At 39.9% G+C, this 18,856-nt stretch overlaps 1 protein-coding gene across 2 annotated transcripts in view; it reads right to left on the bottom strand.

The window, feature by feature from the left end:
• ZFYVE9 (zinc finger FYVE-type containing 9) overlaps positions 1-1,982 on the bottom strand; it is a 76,130-nt gene extending 74,148 nt beyond the window's left edge. For both annotated transcript variants that reach the window (XM_006087320.3, XM_006087323.3), the window contains exon 1: positions 1,875-1,982. The gene's annotated coding sequence lies outside the window, so the exon portion shown is untranslated. The remainder of the gene's footprint in view (positions 1-1,874) is intronic.
• Positions 1,983-18,856: the final 16,874 nt, after the last annotated feature.

Below are 18,856 nucleotides of genomic sequence, written 5' to 3'. Positions count from 1 at the left end.
TCATTTATTATTTATTACTAGAGGCCCGGTGCACAAAAATTTGTGCACTCGGGGGGTCCCTCAGCCTGGCCTGTGCCCTCTCGCAATCTGGGACCCCTTGGGGTATGTCCACCCGCTCCCCTGAGGATTGGGCCTAAGCTGGCAGTCAGACATCCCTCTGGCAGCCCGGGAGCCCTCGGGGGATGTCCACTTGCCAGCGAGAAGCAGGCCTAAGCTGCAGTCAGACATCCTTAGCGCTGCTGAGGAGGCTGGAGAGGCTCCCGCCACCACCACTGTGCTGGCAGCCATCAGCCTGTCTTGTGGCTGAGCAGAGCTCCCCCTGTGGGAGCGCACTGACCACCAGGGGGCAGCTCCTGCATTGAGCATCTGCTCCCTGGTGGTCAGTGTGTGCCATAGTGACCAGTCATTCCCAGTGGTTCTGCTGTTGGGGTCAATTTGCATATTACCCTTTTATTATATAGGATTATTGACTATCTTTGCAGTGGATGAAAACTTCCTAAAGAAGCGGCACCTGAAGAATAAGATTTTGCCACATGAAAGCAGAGAAGGGTAGGGGACAAGAAATACCTTGCTAACTGCAGGCCCAGAAGTTTTGATGAGGAAGGCATTACTGCTAAATGTCTTTGCTCCACTCTCAACTGAATAGAAAAGGAGCTCAGTCTCCTGTTAGACCCTGCCTCTATCCTCAAAGCTTACATGGAAAACCAGAAACTCAGCCAGAATATACGACACTCCATTAGTGAATGATGTAATCAGTTTCTGAAACCAATCTCATCTACATACCCTCTACCCCACCACCATTTTTTACCCCTTAAATAATCAAACATGATTTCTAGTCAGGAAAAAGCCAATGATTCCTGCTCTAAAGGACTATTAAAATACTTCCAATTTTATTTTCTTTTACAAATAAGCGTAGATGTATTTAGTTATTATTGATTGGTTTTAGAGAGAGAGAGAGAAAGGGAAAGAGTGTAAGAGAGAAACATCAATTTGTGATTTGTTGTTCCACTTGCTTTTTGTTTTTTTTCATCCTCACCCAAGGATATTTTTTCCCATTGATTTTTTTAGTGAGAGTGGAGGGGAGGGAAAAGGAGGGGATGGGGGTACAAGAGAAAAAGAAACATTGATGTGAAAGAGAGATATCAATCGGGAACTCCCACTGGCATCCCTACCAGGTCCGGGTAATTAAGCCCACAACCAAGGTACATGTCCTTGACTTCAGTCATCGGGCTGACACTCTAACCACTGAGCAAAACAGGTCAGGGATGTTGTTCCTCTTTATTTATGCATTCATTGGATGATTCTTGTATGTGCCCTGACGGGGCTCGAACCCACAACCTTGGCATACTGGGATGACGGCTCTAACCAACTGAGCTACCCAGCCAAGGCACTACTTCCAATTTTCTTAAAAGTATTGCTCTTCATAAGTAGTTTAAAAATGCAAAAGAATGTAATTAAATCTATATTTCTGATTCCCTGCCCCAAAATTAGCTTTAATTGTTAAACTCTTGCATGATGAATAAGAAATGTAAATGGCACTAATTGGGTAGATTACTATTATTTGCTCTTAACAATATTGCTCAAATCCATGTTCTTCTTCATGGTGAAATTACCTTTGTACACTCAAGGTAGAAATTGACTCTAAAAGCACTGATAGAGGACTTAGCATTTCTGACATAATACAACAGTAATTTAAAAATATCCTTTTGTTCTGAATTTAAGTCAAATATTTCTTAAAACTACACTGCTGATTTAACAAGAGGCAATGTTATTAATGAAGAAAGCAGCATATATACATAAGCATTATTTTCTATAGATCTAGTTGTTTTCTTAAGTTCAAGCTCTAAGAGAAATATGAACATTGGTTTTCTTACCTTTTTCCCCTTACACGTGTGATAAGAAACAGACTTCCCTGTGCTTAATCATGATGCTTGCCGCATTGCCAGCCAGTCTTGCTGATTCAGTATGTTCTGTTTGATCCTAAAGAAAAAAACACATTGCTCATTACATTTGCAAGAAAAGCTGTAATTTTCTTCATATAAACCTATCACAGCCAGACAAATAAAAGCTATGGGGCTTAATCAATAAATTACAATTACATCTTCAGATTCGAAGATGTGGCTGGCCAGCATGAAATGTAATGCAGCAGCAGACACATTTTATTGTCTAAAAAGGCCAATAGGTAAATATTACAATGAACAATTAAGACTTTTTGCACACTTCTTATTTTCAATATATAATACAGAGTGAAACATCAAGGCAGGCTCTTTCTACCCAATGCCTTTAATTATGTTAATTCATAATAATACTACTGATTTATGTTACAACTAGGGGCCCAGTGCACGAATTCGTGCACCTTGAAAGGAACTGTGGGCCGCGAGGCTGCAGTGGGCACAGGGGCGGGTCTCCACCCATCCTCCACGCCCCTGCCCAGCCCCTCCCACCGTGGCCCCCAGTCCCCTATCTGCTATCAGCCTCCAGCTCCCGCCCCGCCGCTCCCACATGCTGACAGCACCGGCCCCGCTTGCACCCGCTGAAGGCGCGGGGTGATTGGGCCCGGCACCAGCAGTGGGTGCGAGTGGGGCTGGTGCCATCAGCAGGCGCAAGCGGCAGCTGCTGCCCCGATCGCCCCTCAGGAGTGGGGGGAGAAAGCCTGAGGGGCGATTGGGGCCGGCAGCCACAGCTTGCACCCACTGACGGCGCTGAGCTATCGGGGCCCGCACCAGGTGCCACCAGTGGGTGCAAGTGGGGCCAGCGCCGGCAGCAGGTGCAAGCGCCAGGCGGGACCGCAGCGCATGGGAGCAAAGAATTTTCAGTAACCACCAGAGGCTCACCCTGATGACAGCAACTGGCATCCCGCCTTGGTCTGGTGCCCCCGCTCACCTGCTCCACCGTCCCGCTGAGGCCAACGCCCGCCATGTTTTGCGCATGCCCCCTGGTGGTCAGCGCAAATCATAGCAACCGGTTGTTTGGTTGTTCAGTTGTTCCAACATCGGTCTATTTGCACATTAACCTTTTATTATATAGAATAAGCTCTCCAAGAATCCAAAGATAACAAACCTGCTGCTTCACAAAAAAGTCTTCTGTTAGTGTGATTTTTTTTCCTACCTACAAAGAACTCTTAAAATGAGAGATTCAAAAGCTTCCTGCTAAGATTTTTATTGCCAAACAACTGTTTTCTTCCAAATGAAGTATCTTATGATCCCAGTACTCTTCTGCTTAGTAGCAATAGATCTATTAATCCAATTTTAATATATACTATCAGGTGTATGCAATAGCCAAAGTTTTCTCAAATGTTATTTCCTTCTTCTCAATATATGACAAGATCCATGAAGTTATAGTAGTCCAATAAATGCCTCTATAACTGCTCAGAGATCATTTGAAATTCTTTAAGAGCTTAATTTAGCCTTGAACAAGATTAGTAGTTGAAACTAATCACAAACTAAGAATATCATATTATCAGCATAAAATATCTAACATATAGTCATAGAATTTTCAAAATAAGAAAATATACTAGAGATGATCTAATGGACATCATTTAATTTTAAAAATAAACTGAGGCACTAAAAGAAATTTGTTGATATAATTACAAACATGATTCTATTATCTGATGTGAAAATTATGTGCTTACTAAAAAATAAGAGAATAAGAAAAAGGCCTAAAATTCCACAAACCAATAAAACAATATGGAACGAAAATCACTGGTAAAAGATTTTCCTATCTTGAGAACTTGAAAAAATATGTACAGGCTACATATTCTATATGAGAAGAGCTGCTGATGCTAAAAAATAGACTTACATTTATCAAGAAGAACTAAATCATATCAGGTATGAAAGGGACAAAGTCAAAATGAGAATGAGGCAAAGTAAGGTCCTCCTCTCTAATACCTAGCTAATTGAAGTTTTTTTTAACAAAAAATATAATTCTATAGATTCAAAGTCAAATCCAGTATGTGTGTGAGACAAGTCCAATAATACCATGTAACTATCCCCAAGATCATAGGTTTTTCTTCTGGAATCATATCTCTTTGACCTTCTAGTCTCAGCTGGCAAAGCCTCAAGCCTGGTTAAGTCCAACTGTCTACCTACTTCACACATTCCCCCAAACAGCTTAAATGTGGGTGAATTAAAAAAAAAATCACACAGATGGTGACTGGTCTCAACTTTACAATTATGACTTCACAGTACATCTTCCTCAGTCATTCTACTTTCAACCCTGTACCTGATCTCCACCTTCTGGTATGCCTAGAATGTCTATCTCCCCCACTGGACTGTGAGAATTCACGGAGAACAAGGGCTATGTCTTCCTTCTCTGTAACCCACAGTGTACCAAATAGTGCTCAATAAATGCTTCATGAACAAATAAATTGTATGAAGTTAATGAAGTCATATTTAAGTATCAACTTCATGACAAAGATTTCTTCCTCCCTAAGAAATAAATATTTGTGAATGTGTGTCACAGGTGAGAGGGACAGCAAGAGTGAATAAAAAAAAATGGAGAAATTCTCTAGTGGGAGAGAAAAAAGTGATAAGCATTTAAATAGTTGCAAAATTTTATCACAGGCCCTTTGACATAATAACTACTCTTCTAGATATTTATCTTTTTTTTATATTGTCTAAAATTTTACATATGTCTCCTTTTTCCCCAATTGTCACCCCCCGCCGCCCCTCCGCCAGCCATTCCCACCCCGGGCAAGCCCCCACCGCCCGTGTCTGTGTCCATTGGTTATTCTAATATGCATGCATACAAGTCCTTTGGTTGCTCTCTAACCCCACCCACCTATACACACACACACACACCATTTGTCTCTGGATCTATTCTTATTCATCAAATTATGTTGATAATTATATCCCACATATGAGTGAGATCATGTGATATTTATCTTTCTCCGACTGGCTTATTTCGCTTAGCATAAAGAGGTATTTGGATAAACAAAAAAGATGTAGAATAAGTTACTGTTAGACTGATGTTTAAAATAGTAAAATATTGGGAAAAATCTAAACAGCAAATGAAAGGAGCAATTTACAAAATGGTACAAAAGGTAAGACTCCATATTTGGGGAGAAACTTAAAAGTTTTAAAAAATATACACCCAGCCCTAACCAGTTTGGCTCAGTGGATAGAGCATCGGCCTTCCGAGTAAAGGATCCCAGGCTCGATTCCAGTCAAGGGCATGCACATTGGTTGCGAGCACATCCCCAGTAGGGGGTATACAGGGGGCAGCTGATCAATGTTTCTCTTTCATCGATGTTTCTAACTCTCTATCCCTCTCCCTTCCTCTCTGTAAAAAAATCAATAAAATATATTAAAATACACACACACACACACACACACACACACACAATATAATGGAGAATCTCTCAACAGGGTTTGAGTGATTTACATTATTTTCAAGCCTCTATAGACCTAATTTTTTTTAGGATAAATGTATGTTATTTGTTAATAAAAGGAAAGAGAATTGAAACCCAAACTACTTAAATTTTTACTTTCAAATATAAAAACTGAAAAAGAAAGAAAACAGAAAAAACAAGGATTTTTTTAAAATCCTCACTTAAGGATATTTTTTTAAATTGACTTTTAGAGAGAGGGGAAGGGAGGGGAACAGAGAGAGAGAGAGAGAGAGAGATAGAGAGAGAGAGAGAGAGAGAGGGAGAGAGAGAGAAACATCAATTGGTCACCTCCCATACACACTCTGACTGGGAATTGAACCTGGAGCTTAGGTATGTGTCCTGACCCACCAGGCTTGGGTGGAAAAACAAGGATTTTAAAAAATTATTTCCCTGGTATATGTAACAGAAGATTAAATTTTTAATTATAATGTGGGGAAAGAAAAAGAAAAAAGAAAAGGATTTAGAACCATAAAAGGGACAGGCAAAAATAGAGACCCACTGATAACAGCCTCTCCTCTATTGAGTGGGCTCAATAAAACAGCCCTCCGGCTTCTTACAGTTTAGGCAACATGTCATTATTCAAGCAAGAAGCTGGGATGAGGGAGGGGGTGTTACCTTCTTCTATAGTAGTTTATCAAAGTTTTCCTCTAAATAATATACAGTATTCTACTAATAAGTAAAGAGTTCTGGTAACTGAATTCTTTACCTTTTTTTTACCTCCATCTCATTAACTTTCCAGACCATTTTAGTACTCCTTATAGACTGGCACCCTAGGAACTCATTTAAGCTAGCCAGCTCCTTAATTCATCATTATCTATGCATCACTATCCATCTGGCTCACCAACCCAAAACCTTAAATGCCATTTTAGATACTACCTCTATTTCTCCCCACCTCTACATTCAAACTAACACATCTTGTCAATCTTGCCTTTTAAATCTCTCAAACTCATCCACTCTCTCCATTCCCATTGCCATATCCTACACCACCACCATCTTTCTGTTGCCCAAATTCTTGCAAGAATCCTAACTAGTCTCCCTGTCCCGCACCCATTTTGTAGCCATCTGGCCTAGTCTCTACACAAATATAAAACACAAATCTGATTTATTTTGTACTTAACACCATTCAATAGTATCCTAATTACCCTTAGAATAAAGTCCACACCTCTATATGGTTTCTGCTTACCTCTCTAGTATGATACCTCTCTATTCTCTAATTTTTGCTCTATGCATGGTAGACGTGATCAACTAAACTTTCAATTCTCAATCTTGCTCATCCCATTTCTCAAAACAGGCCTTCATATTGATATGGGCTACAATATGAATGAACTTTGAAAACATTACGCTACGTGAAAGAAGCCAGTCACAAAAGACCACATAGTGTATGGTTCTATTTATATGAAGTGTTCACAAAAGGCAAATCCTTAAGAAATAGAAAGTAGATTCATTGTTGCCAGGGTTAGGGAACAAGGGGAGTGACTGCTAAATGGGTATGGGGTTTCTTTTGGGGTTAATGAGAATGTTCTAGAATTAGACAGCGGTGATGGTTACACAACTCTGTGAATACTCTGCAAACAACTGAATGTATACTTAAAAAGAGTGAAATTTTATGGTATGTAAATTATTTCTCAATAAAACTTGTAAAAACAAAATAAAACATTCCTTCACTCATTATTATTTAGTTCTGGAATACTCTGCCTGTGACACTGTTACTTGACTAATTCTCACTTATCCTCCTTATCGTACCTTAAACATCACATCTTCCAGGAAGCCCTTCTGATGTAGGTCTGGAATAAGATGTCCCTTCTTTCTTAATTATCTTTTACTTCCTCTATCATAGCACTTATCAATTGAATTATAATTTTTTTTAACTACTTGTCTCTCCCTTCCAGGCTATTGAGATTTTTCAGACTGCTTTTGTCTTACCATTACATCCCTAGTATACGGCATAATGTTTGGCAAAGAGTAAGTGCTCAAAACCACTTGGAACGCCAAGTAAAATAACTAAAGGATTTACTTTCACAGCACTTCCACCTAGGAAATTTTTTCCATACAAAGGATTGTGCTGAGACTAAGACTCTAACATATTTACTATTTCAAAGTTTGTTAATACCAACATAAAATTATTTGTTTGCATACTGAAGAACAGTTCAAACTTAAACCATGTTTTGTCAATGCTTTCCATCCATAATCATAACTCTTCAGACAGCTCCTATTAGTTTGATGACTTACTTTTAAAGAAAGAAAAAGTGTGATTCAAGAGTATCTATGAATACAACAATGGAATATGTAGCAAAACTGAATTCCAAATCAACCATGACCAACATGTAATAGACCTGCCTGTGTGACATTTAATCTAAATGAACACCTCTTAGGAGTAGTCAGTGGAGTTTGGTGAAAAAGCACTGGTGCAGGACTCTGGCAAGCCCACGTTGGAATTCATGCTCTAGCATTTAACAGCATTGCTGCTTTGAGCAAGCTACTTAGCCTTTCTAAGTCTCAGTTTCTTTATATTTTATACTAGAGGCCCGGTGCACGAAATTCATGCACTCAGGGAGAGGGTCCCTAAGCCCGGATTGCGAGGGAGCACAGGCCAGGCCAAGGGACCCCACTGGTGCACAATCGGGGCCGGCAAGGGACACAGGAGGTTGGCCAGCCAGGGAGGGACCACGGGAGAGATCCAGGGTGTGTCCAGCCTGTCTTGCTCAGTCCTGATTGGCCAGACCCCAGCAGCAAGTTAACCTACCAGTCAGAGCATCTGCCCCCTGGTCAGTGCACGTCATAGCAAAAAGGTTGAGCGGCATTAGCATATCATTAGCATATCATGCTTTGATTGGCTGAACAGCTGACAGGACGATCGGACATTTACCATAATAGGCTTTTATTATATAGGATGATACGAAAACTATACTTTTCAGGATAGTTTTAATGATGAAGAAGAATGTGTTTATATAAAGTGCCTCACTTAAATCTGATACATAAATGCTCAATAAATGGTAGCTGTATTACTGTCAAAAGCAATTTGTGTGAAGGAATTACAAGAGAAAGGCAGAGTGATTTATATATCAGGACCTTAATATATCAGGACCTTTGGTCTTAAGTGACCAATTCAAGTCTAAACAATGAAAAGAAATACAGGAACAAAAAAGTAACCTAACTGTTCAACTTTCTGAAGAGGCTAAGCACATTTGATCCTAAAATAAAACCTTTTAAATATGAACACTCTCAACTCACAGTGGCAGAAAAAGAGAAATGAGATAATCTCTGAAAAGAGCTTTATTCCTGCAAATCAAGACCAAAGAACATTAAGAGAACAGGATCTGGGAAGTTGACATTGTTGCTATCCCACATTCACACAGGGCTTCAATTTCCAGGGTATCAATCTGGCATCTTTCACAAACACTGAATTAGAGCCAGGTGGTTGTTTCCCCTAGTATACACTCAACAAAAAGCTCAGTAGTTTAACAAATATTGGAAACATGATGATAATAGGTATATCAAATATACATATGCACTCAAATCTCTAGAACAGTAACTGATTTGAGATTGGCACTAAAATAAGGAACATGTATAATTCTAATGTTTGGAGTAATAAGATTCAAAACCATATAAATCAATGTGTATATACATGGATGGTACAAGGTCAGAAACTATTCAGATATACAACATCCCTAAACTAACATATAAATTGCTTGTTCATGACTGAACTATTAATTAACACTATATCAGTCTAAATCCAATCTCTAATTTCTAGACAGCAGATACCTACTGGATTATCTTTGCCAATAGAATTCTAGAATTGCCCGCCTCTCACTCCATACACAGACATAAATTTTTATAGCAAGATAAAATGCCATGTTCAGGGAAACCTATCAATCTAACCAATTTATTAAACTGATGTGAGCTCCTGATCTAAAATGAGTGACTCAGACCCTTCTACACTATTACTGAGAGATACATACAGCTGCAATCCCTGGTTTTGGATTCTATGAGATATCCTAGTATCCTCAAGAAAACTTCCCTTTTTTCTTAAGTAAGCTCTAGTTGGTTGCTAACTTGCAACAAAAGTCTTAACAAATATATCCCAACAGCATGATCTAAATTGAGACAAACAATATCAAAATCACAATTTTAACCTTAATTGCATACCTAAAAGTTCAAAGATTAGACACTAACACTGATATTCTATGATCTACAAGTAGATAATACATGAGAGATAAATTCACTGGGGGTAGTGTCTTATCATTTGGATCATTCTAGGAAGAAGACTGACAGGGAGATATAATTTGTATACCAAAAATTGTGTGCACCAACAGTAGTAACAAGAGTATATGTAAAGCAGAGTTATGACTTACCACTAATCACTACATCTGATATATTTCATATACCAGTAACAACTATTGGAAAAATAGCCAAATTGGTAGGTTCATAAACTGTATACCTTAATATTTGCGGTAAAATTAGATACTATGTTTGTTCCTATCCTGACTTTTTCTGAACATTTAGAGCAGAGGGGGAAACCTTTTTTCTGCCAAGGACCATTTGGATATTTATAATATCATTCATGGACCATACAAAATCATCAACTTAAAAAAATTAGCCTGCTACATTTGGTCAAACATTTAATTAACTCACCCCTAATGCCTTGGCAGAGCCACACCGAATGATTTCTGAGGCCATAGACCAGCGATTCTCAACCTGTGGGTCGCGACCCCTTTGGGGGTCGAACGACCCTTTCACAGGGGTCGCCTAAGACCATCGGAAAACACATATATAATTACATATTGTTTTTGTGATTAATCACTATGCTTTAATTATGTTCAATTTGTAACAATGAAATTGGGGGTCACCACAACATGAGGAACTGTATTAAAGGGTCGCGGCATTAGGAAGGTTGAGAACCACTGCCATAGACTGCGCGCTCCCCACCCCTGATTTAGAGCACTGTATCTTACTTTTAACAATGTCAAATTTAAGAAGAGCATAGCTTGTATGTCTCAGCCAAAGCTTGAGTTGAATGAAACAAGTCCATGCTCAAATTACTTGTATTATGAACATTATAGTATTATTTAATAACAAGCCAAAGCCCTGACAGGTTTGGCTCAGTGGATAGAGCATCGGCCTGCGGACTGAAGGGTCCCGGGTTCGATTCTGGCCAAGGGCATGTACCTTGCTTGCGGGCACATCCCCAGTAGGAGGTGTGCAGGGGGCAGCTGATCGATGTTTCTCTCTCATCGATGTTGCTAACTCTCTGTCCCTCTCTCTTCCTCTCTGTAAAAAATCAATGAAATATATTAAAAAAAAAAAAAAAAAAACAAGCCAAAGAAAATCTCTAACTGTAGATGCTCTCCCAGTTCTATTTTTGGCTCCCATTTCTTCTAAAGTCTTCAACTACCATCTCTATGTGAATAGCTCACTGCTTCTTCTGTTCCTTACATCATCACTCAAATTCCAGGACCATGGCTTCACCTACCTTTCAATACTTCTCCATTTGGATGTTTCACTACACCTCACATTTCAGTGAACCTTTCACATTTAAGAGGAATATATTCTCAAAAGTTGTCAACCTCCAATATCTCCCTCCTTCCACCTCACCCATGCTCCCATTATTTTCTGGCTTCATTCCCCATCTTAGCAATATTCAATTATAGATCACATCCTCCTCCTTTAGGAAACTCTGCTTCTGTGGCTTATGTGACACTAAAAATTCTGACTTTCTCCTACTTCTTTAACATCTCCCTCTCACCTTCGTTCCTGACTCCTCCTCTTCTACCCAATCTTAGGTGTTAAAATAACTCAAAATTTTGTACTCAGTCCTTTTCTTTTCTCGATTTATATTCTTTTCCAAAGAAATTCTACCTACGACCATTGCCTCAAACACCATCTGTTAACAAGTCTAATTTCCTTTTCTTCACCTCAGACCTCTTTTCTGGGCTCTAAATCTATATATACTGTGCCTATTCAAGTTTACATGTCTCACAGACATCTCAAACTCCCTAAGTACATCTGGTCTCATACTAATCAAAAATGTTTCTTCTGTTCCTTATATCATCATCTACCCAGTTGTTCATAATACAGACATTCCCTAGACCTCCTTCTCCATGATGCCCACCATCAAGCATCTCCTAAAATAGATGAAAATCCATTTACTCTGTCTACAACCACTACCTTGGTCCAAGCCAACATTATTCCACATCTGGATATTGAAATGATTTTTTTCTTGTATTGAAATGATCTTTATTATTTGTTTTAATCTTCATTGTTGAGAATATTACAGATGTTCCCCATTTTCCCCCCTCCATTGACACCCTCCACCTGGATCCCACCCCAACCTCGGCCTTCACCACCCTATTGTCTGTGTCCATAGGTAATGCATGTATGCATATATGTTCTTTGATTAATCTCTTCCCAGCCCTCCTCCCCTTTTCCCTCTGAGATTCATCAGTCTGTTCCATGTTTCCATGTCTCTGGTTCTATTTTATGCATTGGTTTACTTTGTCATTATATTCCTGTTCTTTTATTTTTAGATTCAATTGTTGATATGTACTTATTGCCATATTACTGTTCATATTTTTTATCTTTCTTCTTCTTCAAGAAGACCCTTTAACATTTCATGTAATACTGGTTGGTGGAGATGAACTCCTTTAGCTTTTTCTTATCTGGGAAGCTCCTTATCTGACCTTCAATTCTAAATAACTTTGCTGGGTAGAGTAATCTTGCCTTGCTTTTCATCACTTTGAATATTTCTTGCCACTTCCTTCTGGCCTGCAAAGTTTCTGTTGAGAAATCAGCTGATAGTTATATGGGCACTCCCTTGTTGGTAACTAACTGCTTTTCTCTTGCTGCTGTTAAGATTCTCTCTTTGTCTTTAACCTTTGGCATTTTAATTACGATGTGTCTTGATGTGGGCCTCTTTGAGTTCATCTTGTTTGGGACTCTCTACACTTCCTAGACTGTATGTCTATTCCTTTCACCAGGTAAGGAAAGTTCTCTGTCATTATTTTTTTAAATAGATTTTCAATTTCTTGCTCCCTCTCTTTTCCTTCTGGCACCCCCATGATGGGAATGTTGGTATGCTTAAAGTTGTCCCAGAAGCTTCTTACACTATCTTCATATTTTTTAATTCTTTTTTCTTTTTGCTGTTCTGATTGGGTGTTTTTTGCTTCCTCATATTCCAAATAACTGATTTGATTCTTGGCATCCTCTACTCTACTGTTCATTCCCTGTAAATTATTCTTCATTTCAGTTATTGTATCCTTCGTTTCTGACTGGTCCTTTTTTATGTCATTAATGTTTTCACTAAGTTCCTTGAGCATCCTTATAACCATTGTTTTAAACTCTGGATCTGGTAGTTCGCTTGCTTCCATTTCATTTCGTTCTTTTTCTGGAGATTTCTTCTGTTCTTTCATTTGCGACATGTTTCTTTGTCTCCACATTCTGGCTGCTCCCCTGTGTTTGTTTCCATGTATTAGGTAGAGCTGCTATGTCTCCTCAAATTAGTACAGTGGCCTTATGTAGTAGATATCCTATAGCAGTGATGGCGAACCTATGACATGCGTGTCAGAGGTGACATGCGAACTCATTTTTTTGGTTGATTTTTCTTTGTTAAATGGCATTTAAATATATAAAATAAATATCAAAAATATAAATCTTTGTTTTACTATGGTTGCAAATATCAAAAAATTTCTATATGTGACACGGCACCAGAGTTAAGTTAGGGTTTTTCAAAATGCTGACACGCCGAGCTCAAAAGGTTCGCCATCACTGTCCTATAGGGTCCTGTGGCTCAGCCTCCCCAGTCACCTGAGCTGGGCACTCTAGGTGTGCCAATGTGTGGGCTGTGTGCACTCTCCTATTGTAGTTGAGCCTTGCTTGCTGTTGGTGTCACTAGGAGGAATTGACTCCCATGACAAGTGACTGTGAGGACCAGCTGTGACTATAGTGCAGCAGTTCTCAACCTGTGGGTCGCAACCCCTTTGGCGGTCGAACGACCCTTTTACAGGGGTCGCCTAAGACCATCCTGCATATCAGATATTTACATTACGATTCATAACAGTAGCAACATTACAGTTATGAAGTAGCAACGAAAATAATTTTATGGTTGGGTCACAACATGAGGAACTGTATTTAAAGGGCCAGAAGGTTGAGAACCACTGCTATAGTGGAAGAGCTGCTGTGCAGGAGACACCTCAATGGAGCAGGACTTGCTTCAGCTGGAGTTCAGAGGGAGTGAGTCCATGCACTGACCCTTTAAGCAGAACTGCCTAGGACTCCAGTAGCCTCTGTATCATTCAGCCACAATCCCCACTGGTTTTTACAACTTGAAGATATAGGGACTTCTCTTGCCGGCACTAGAACCCTGGGCTGAGGGGTCTGTTATGGGGCTGAGACCCCTTGCTCCTCATGGGAGCAAAGGAGGGGAGCACCTCAGCTGAGATATTCCTCCTGACTAAAAAAATGCCACACGTGGGTGTCACACCAGCCCAGACCACACCTCTGGCCCTCCTACCAGTTTCACTGTGGCTTCTTTAATTCTCTAGTTGTAGGACTTCCGTTCAGCCAGATTTCAAGCAGTTCTGAATAATGGTTGTTCTGTGGTTTAGTTGTAATTTTGATGTGGTTGTGGGAGGATGCGAGTATTGCATTTATTTATGCCACCACCTTGGATCCCACCACAAATAATCTTTTCAATGATCTTCTCATATCTACTCTGCCACCTCCTCCCCCAACCCACTCAGCAGTTATAGTAATCTTTAAAAAGATCTAATAAAGTGATTCTTCTACTTGAAACTCTTCAATTGTTTTCTGTTGCACTTAAAATATCAGGACTCCATACTATGACTTTATGAAGTCCTGCATAATTTAACCCTGACTCCCCAGCTTACTCTTTTACCATTTTCCTTCCTGTTTATTTCTCTCCATCTACACTGACATTTTCCTAGTCCTCAAGGGTACCAAGTTCTTTCCCACCTATGGTCCTTTATCCATGCTGTTCCCGCTCCTTGGATTGCTGTTTCCCACTCTTCTCTCTCTTCCTGACTAATATAAATTCACTCAACCTCAGGTCTCAGATTAAATCTCAATCCCTCAAGGAAGTCCTCCTTTGACTCCCTCAGACTAGGTTTCCTGCACAGCTCTTATAACTCTACTAGTAGCCCTGTGCACGAATCCATGCGCGAGTAGCTTGCTGCCACTTGCCTCAGCTGGCCACCCCTCCCACCGCCGCTGGTAGCTCTCCACAGCTGGTAGCTCACTGCCCCGCCCTTCTGTAGCTCTCCCTGCTCCTAGCTCACTGCCCCGCACTCCTGTAGCTCTCTGCCACTTGTAGATCGGTCGTGATGTTACGGTGTCCCAGCTAATTTGCATATTCCTCTATTATTAATTATTTTTGTAACACTGTAAAATATGAGCTGTATGAGATTAGGTTCCATGACTATTTCATTCACCAAAGCATTGACAGCATTAAGCACCACACCTGACAGGCAGGTGTATTTATGTATTCATAGAATAAATAAATATTTATTCTATGAATAAATACTGAGATTTTGTGAATTTACAAATCAATATATAAAACTATAACATTTCATTTTTCCCATTAAATGCTTTATAATTATTAGTCAACCCTACCAGGCTTTACTGATGTTTATGATGACCTTCAATTCATCAATCTTAATAATTTGTTGATCTTTACCCTCTTAATTTCTCTATCACTTCCATCAAGATTCCTTAAAAGAACCACTGTAAATTTTGCACCTCAACATCTAGCACACTCAAATTAAGGTAATAGAGCACTTACTTATTGGCTGCCAAGTTAGAGCTCAATGACAGAGTGTATTAGAGAACCCAGAATGAGGATAAATGTAAGAATATACTGAAAGAAATTATTTCATATAGCCTTTAATGTCATTGTATTTAACAAAAACTTGTATGAAATAGTTACTAAATCAACTCCCTGTATGTCTTTTTGGGGGAAAGGAGAAATAATAATATTACTATTATTTATCATCTAATTACTATGTACTATAGACTGTTCCAAGTGTTTTATTGGTATTAAACTTTTAATCCTCTTAGCAACCCTAAATAGTAGGTATAGAATTAAGCTCTCCAGAATGTACATCTACTACAAGAGAGTAGATTTTATCTTAATTCTCCTTGTTGCATTGCTGGCATCTAGAATAGTGTTGGGCATACAGTAAGCACTTCAATATTTATACTAATAATAGAGGAATATGCAATTTGTCCGGGACGCCGTCACAGTAACAGTAACAACCAGCAGGCTGCCTGGGACGACAAGGCTGGCAGGGGGGTTAGTGAGGGAGGCCCAAACGCCTGAACACCAGGCTGCATGGGGTGACCAGCCCAGCAGAGGTGGCAGTTGGGGGCGCCCAGCCCGGCGGGGGGGGGGGCAGTTATGGGCGACTAGGCCAGCAGAGGGGGGCAGTTAGGGGTGACCAGGCCAGCGGTGGGGGCAGTTATGGGCGACTAGGCCGGCAGAGGGGGGCAGTTGGGGGTGACCAGGCCAGCAGGCAGAGGCAGTTAGGGGTGATCAGGCTGGCAGGGGGGCAGTTAGGGGCGATCAGGCAGGTGAGCAAGTTAGGAGCCAGCGGTCCCAGATTGTGAGAGGGATGTCCCGGATTGGAGAGGGTGCAGGCTGAGCTGAGGGGACTCCCCCCGCCCCTTGCACAAATTTCGTGCACCGGGCCTCTAGTTTGTCAAATAAATAATGAGGAAATAATGAGGCAAAAAGAAGTTAACCTTCACAAAGTTGCACACAGTAGCAGAGCCAGAATCTGAACCCAGGAAATCTGGTTTTATATCCTAGACTCTTAATCACTGAGTATGCATATATTTGGAAACAGCGTTCCCCCTTCACTGTTTTACTAATAAAAGAAAAAGAGAAAAATAAAAAGAAATTCTAGTTCAATAACATATAAATATTAGACTATAGTATGCCTGAAATTATTAATGTTCCCACTACATGTAATAGTACACAGAGCAAGAAAAGAGATATAGATCAAACAGGGTACTATAATGGATTTTTTAAATTAGAGTTTATGTACAATATTATATTAGTTTCAGGTGTACAATATAGTAATGCAACATTTAAATACCTTATGAAATGATCACCACATTTGTTAAGTCTATAAACATCAATCACCATACAACGTACAATAGATTTTTTTAAATATATACAGTCTTCTGTTTTAATATATTCATCCATGTTATTTAACATAGTGTTATAATCAACCAGCACTACACAGAAGAATGTGAAATGAGGCATGCATGTATATCTAGGTTTGCCAGTCTTTTTAAACAACTTAACAGCATCCTATTACATGAATGTACAATTTAACTCTCATCCCTACCAATGAACACTGTTTCCATATTTGTATACCTATCCTATATAATAAAAGGTTAATATGCAAATTGACCCTAACAGCAGAACCACTGGGAATGACTGGTCACTATGACACACACTGACCACCAGGGGGCAGATGCTCAATGCAGGAGCTGGCCCCTGGTGGTTAGTGCGCTCCCACAGGGGGAGCTCTGCTCAGCCACAAGACAGGCTGATGGTTGCCAGCACAGCGGTGGTGGCAGGAGCCTCTCCAGCCTCCTCAGCAGCGCTAAGGATGTCCGACTGCAGCTTAGGCCTGCTCCTTGCTGGCAAGTGGACATCCCCCAAGGGCTCCTGGGCTGCCAGAGGGATGTCTGACTGCCAGCTTAGGCCTGATCTCCCAGGGAGCGGGCCTAAGCCAGCATGTGGACATCCCCCGAGGGGTCCCAGACTGCAAGAGGGCACAGGCCGGGCTAAGGGACCCCCCCCGGAGTGCACAAATTTTTGTGCACCGGGCCTCTAGTAAACAATATAATATCTTTGTTCATGTATCTTTACATTTTAATATACAATAAATCCCTAAAAGTGGAATTTGAGACAAGGATAGTAAGTATACTTAATTTTAATAAATATTGCCAAAATTTCCACCACACATGCTGTGCTTACTTATATTTCCTCCAAGAGTATAAAGAAGTTTTTCTACAAGCTCATAGTTACTGAATATTATCAATCTTTGTCAATTTCACAGATAGGAAATCGGACCTGAATTTCTAATTTGTACTTTTAATTTACAACTTCCATGTTTATTGGCCTTTTTGCAAATTGTCTACAAATATTATATATATATATATATATATATATATCATATTTAGAATCTTTGTCCCAGTTTAATGTTTGTTCTTTTTCTACATAGAAATCTTCCATTTTTATGTAGTCAAATTCATCATTCCTCTCCTCTGTAACTTCTAACATCATGCTTACAAAAAGAGCTTTCCTCATTCCATTATTATAAAAATATTCATCCATATTTTCTCTGCTATTTTCATGATTATTTTTATTTGTTTAATTCTTCCATCATCTAGTTACATATAGTTAGTATGTTTATTAGTAATTTAGAGCACTAATGAGAATGAGCATTTACATTTTCCCTTATTTTTCCACAAATATCAAGAATGCTGCCTGCCATGAATATCCTCATGCATGCTTCTTTATACACATTTTTTTTTCAAAAATACACATTAAGAAATGGAATTAATGTGTGTTCTTTTTGATACTAATAAATTATCCTCCAAAATAATGTGCCTAATATATTTGCAGTTTAAAAAAATTCATTGAGCCCTAGCTGGCTTGGCTCAGTGGATAGAGCATCGGCCTGAGGACTGAAGGGTCACAGGTTTGATTCCAGTCAAGGGCACATATACCCAGGTTGCTAGATCCTCAGTAGGGGGTATGCAGGAAGCAGCCTATCAATGATTCTCTCTCATCATTGATGTTTTCTCTCTCTCTTCCTCTCCCTTCCTGTCTGAAATCAGTAAAAAACATATTTTTAAAAAATTCATTCAAACATTTAAAGTGCTTTTTTTCTGGTAAGCTTTGTTGAGGCTGAACATACAGCATAATGGTAATCAACCCAGACAAGGGCAATGCTTTGTTGAGGCTGAACATACAGCATAATGGTAATCAACCCAGACAAGGGCAATGCTTTAGTGATTAGGAGTGCAGGCTCTAGCCCTGGCAAGTGTGGCTCAATTGGTTGAGTGTTGTCCTGTGCGCCAAAAGTTTGCTGGTTCGATTCCTGGTCAGGGCACATGCCCAGGTTGCAGGATCGATCCCCAATAGAGGGCATGCAGGAGGCAGCCAATAGATATTTAGGTCTCACAAAGATGTCTCTCTCTCTCTTCCTCTCTCTCTAAAAATCAATTTAAGACAGAGAGAGAGGAAGGGGGGAGAGGGGGAGAGAGAGAGAGAGAGAGAGAGAGAGAGAGAGAGAGAGCTCTAAAGACAGATTTACCTGAGTTCAAATTAGAGAATTAGAGGTCAACAAGTACTAGATGTCAGACCCTGGGCAAGTTACTATAGCCCTCTCTCTCAAGTTCCTTATCAAGAAAACAATAATAATGATAGTACTTACT

The sequence above is a fragment of the Myotis lucifugus genome, unplaced genomic scaffold (genome assembly GCF_000147115.1).
Source record: "Myotis lucifugus unplaced genomic scaffold, Myoluc2.0 scaffold_37, whole genome shotgun sequence".
Lineage (NCBI taxonomy): Eukaryota > Metazoa > Chordata > Mammalia > Chiroptera > Vespertilionidae > Myotis > Myotis lucifugus.
Note: the sequence above shows the minus strand (reverse complement) of the source record. Positions and strands in the feature narration are given on the sequence as shown.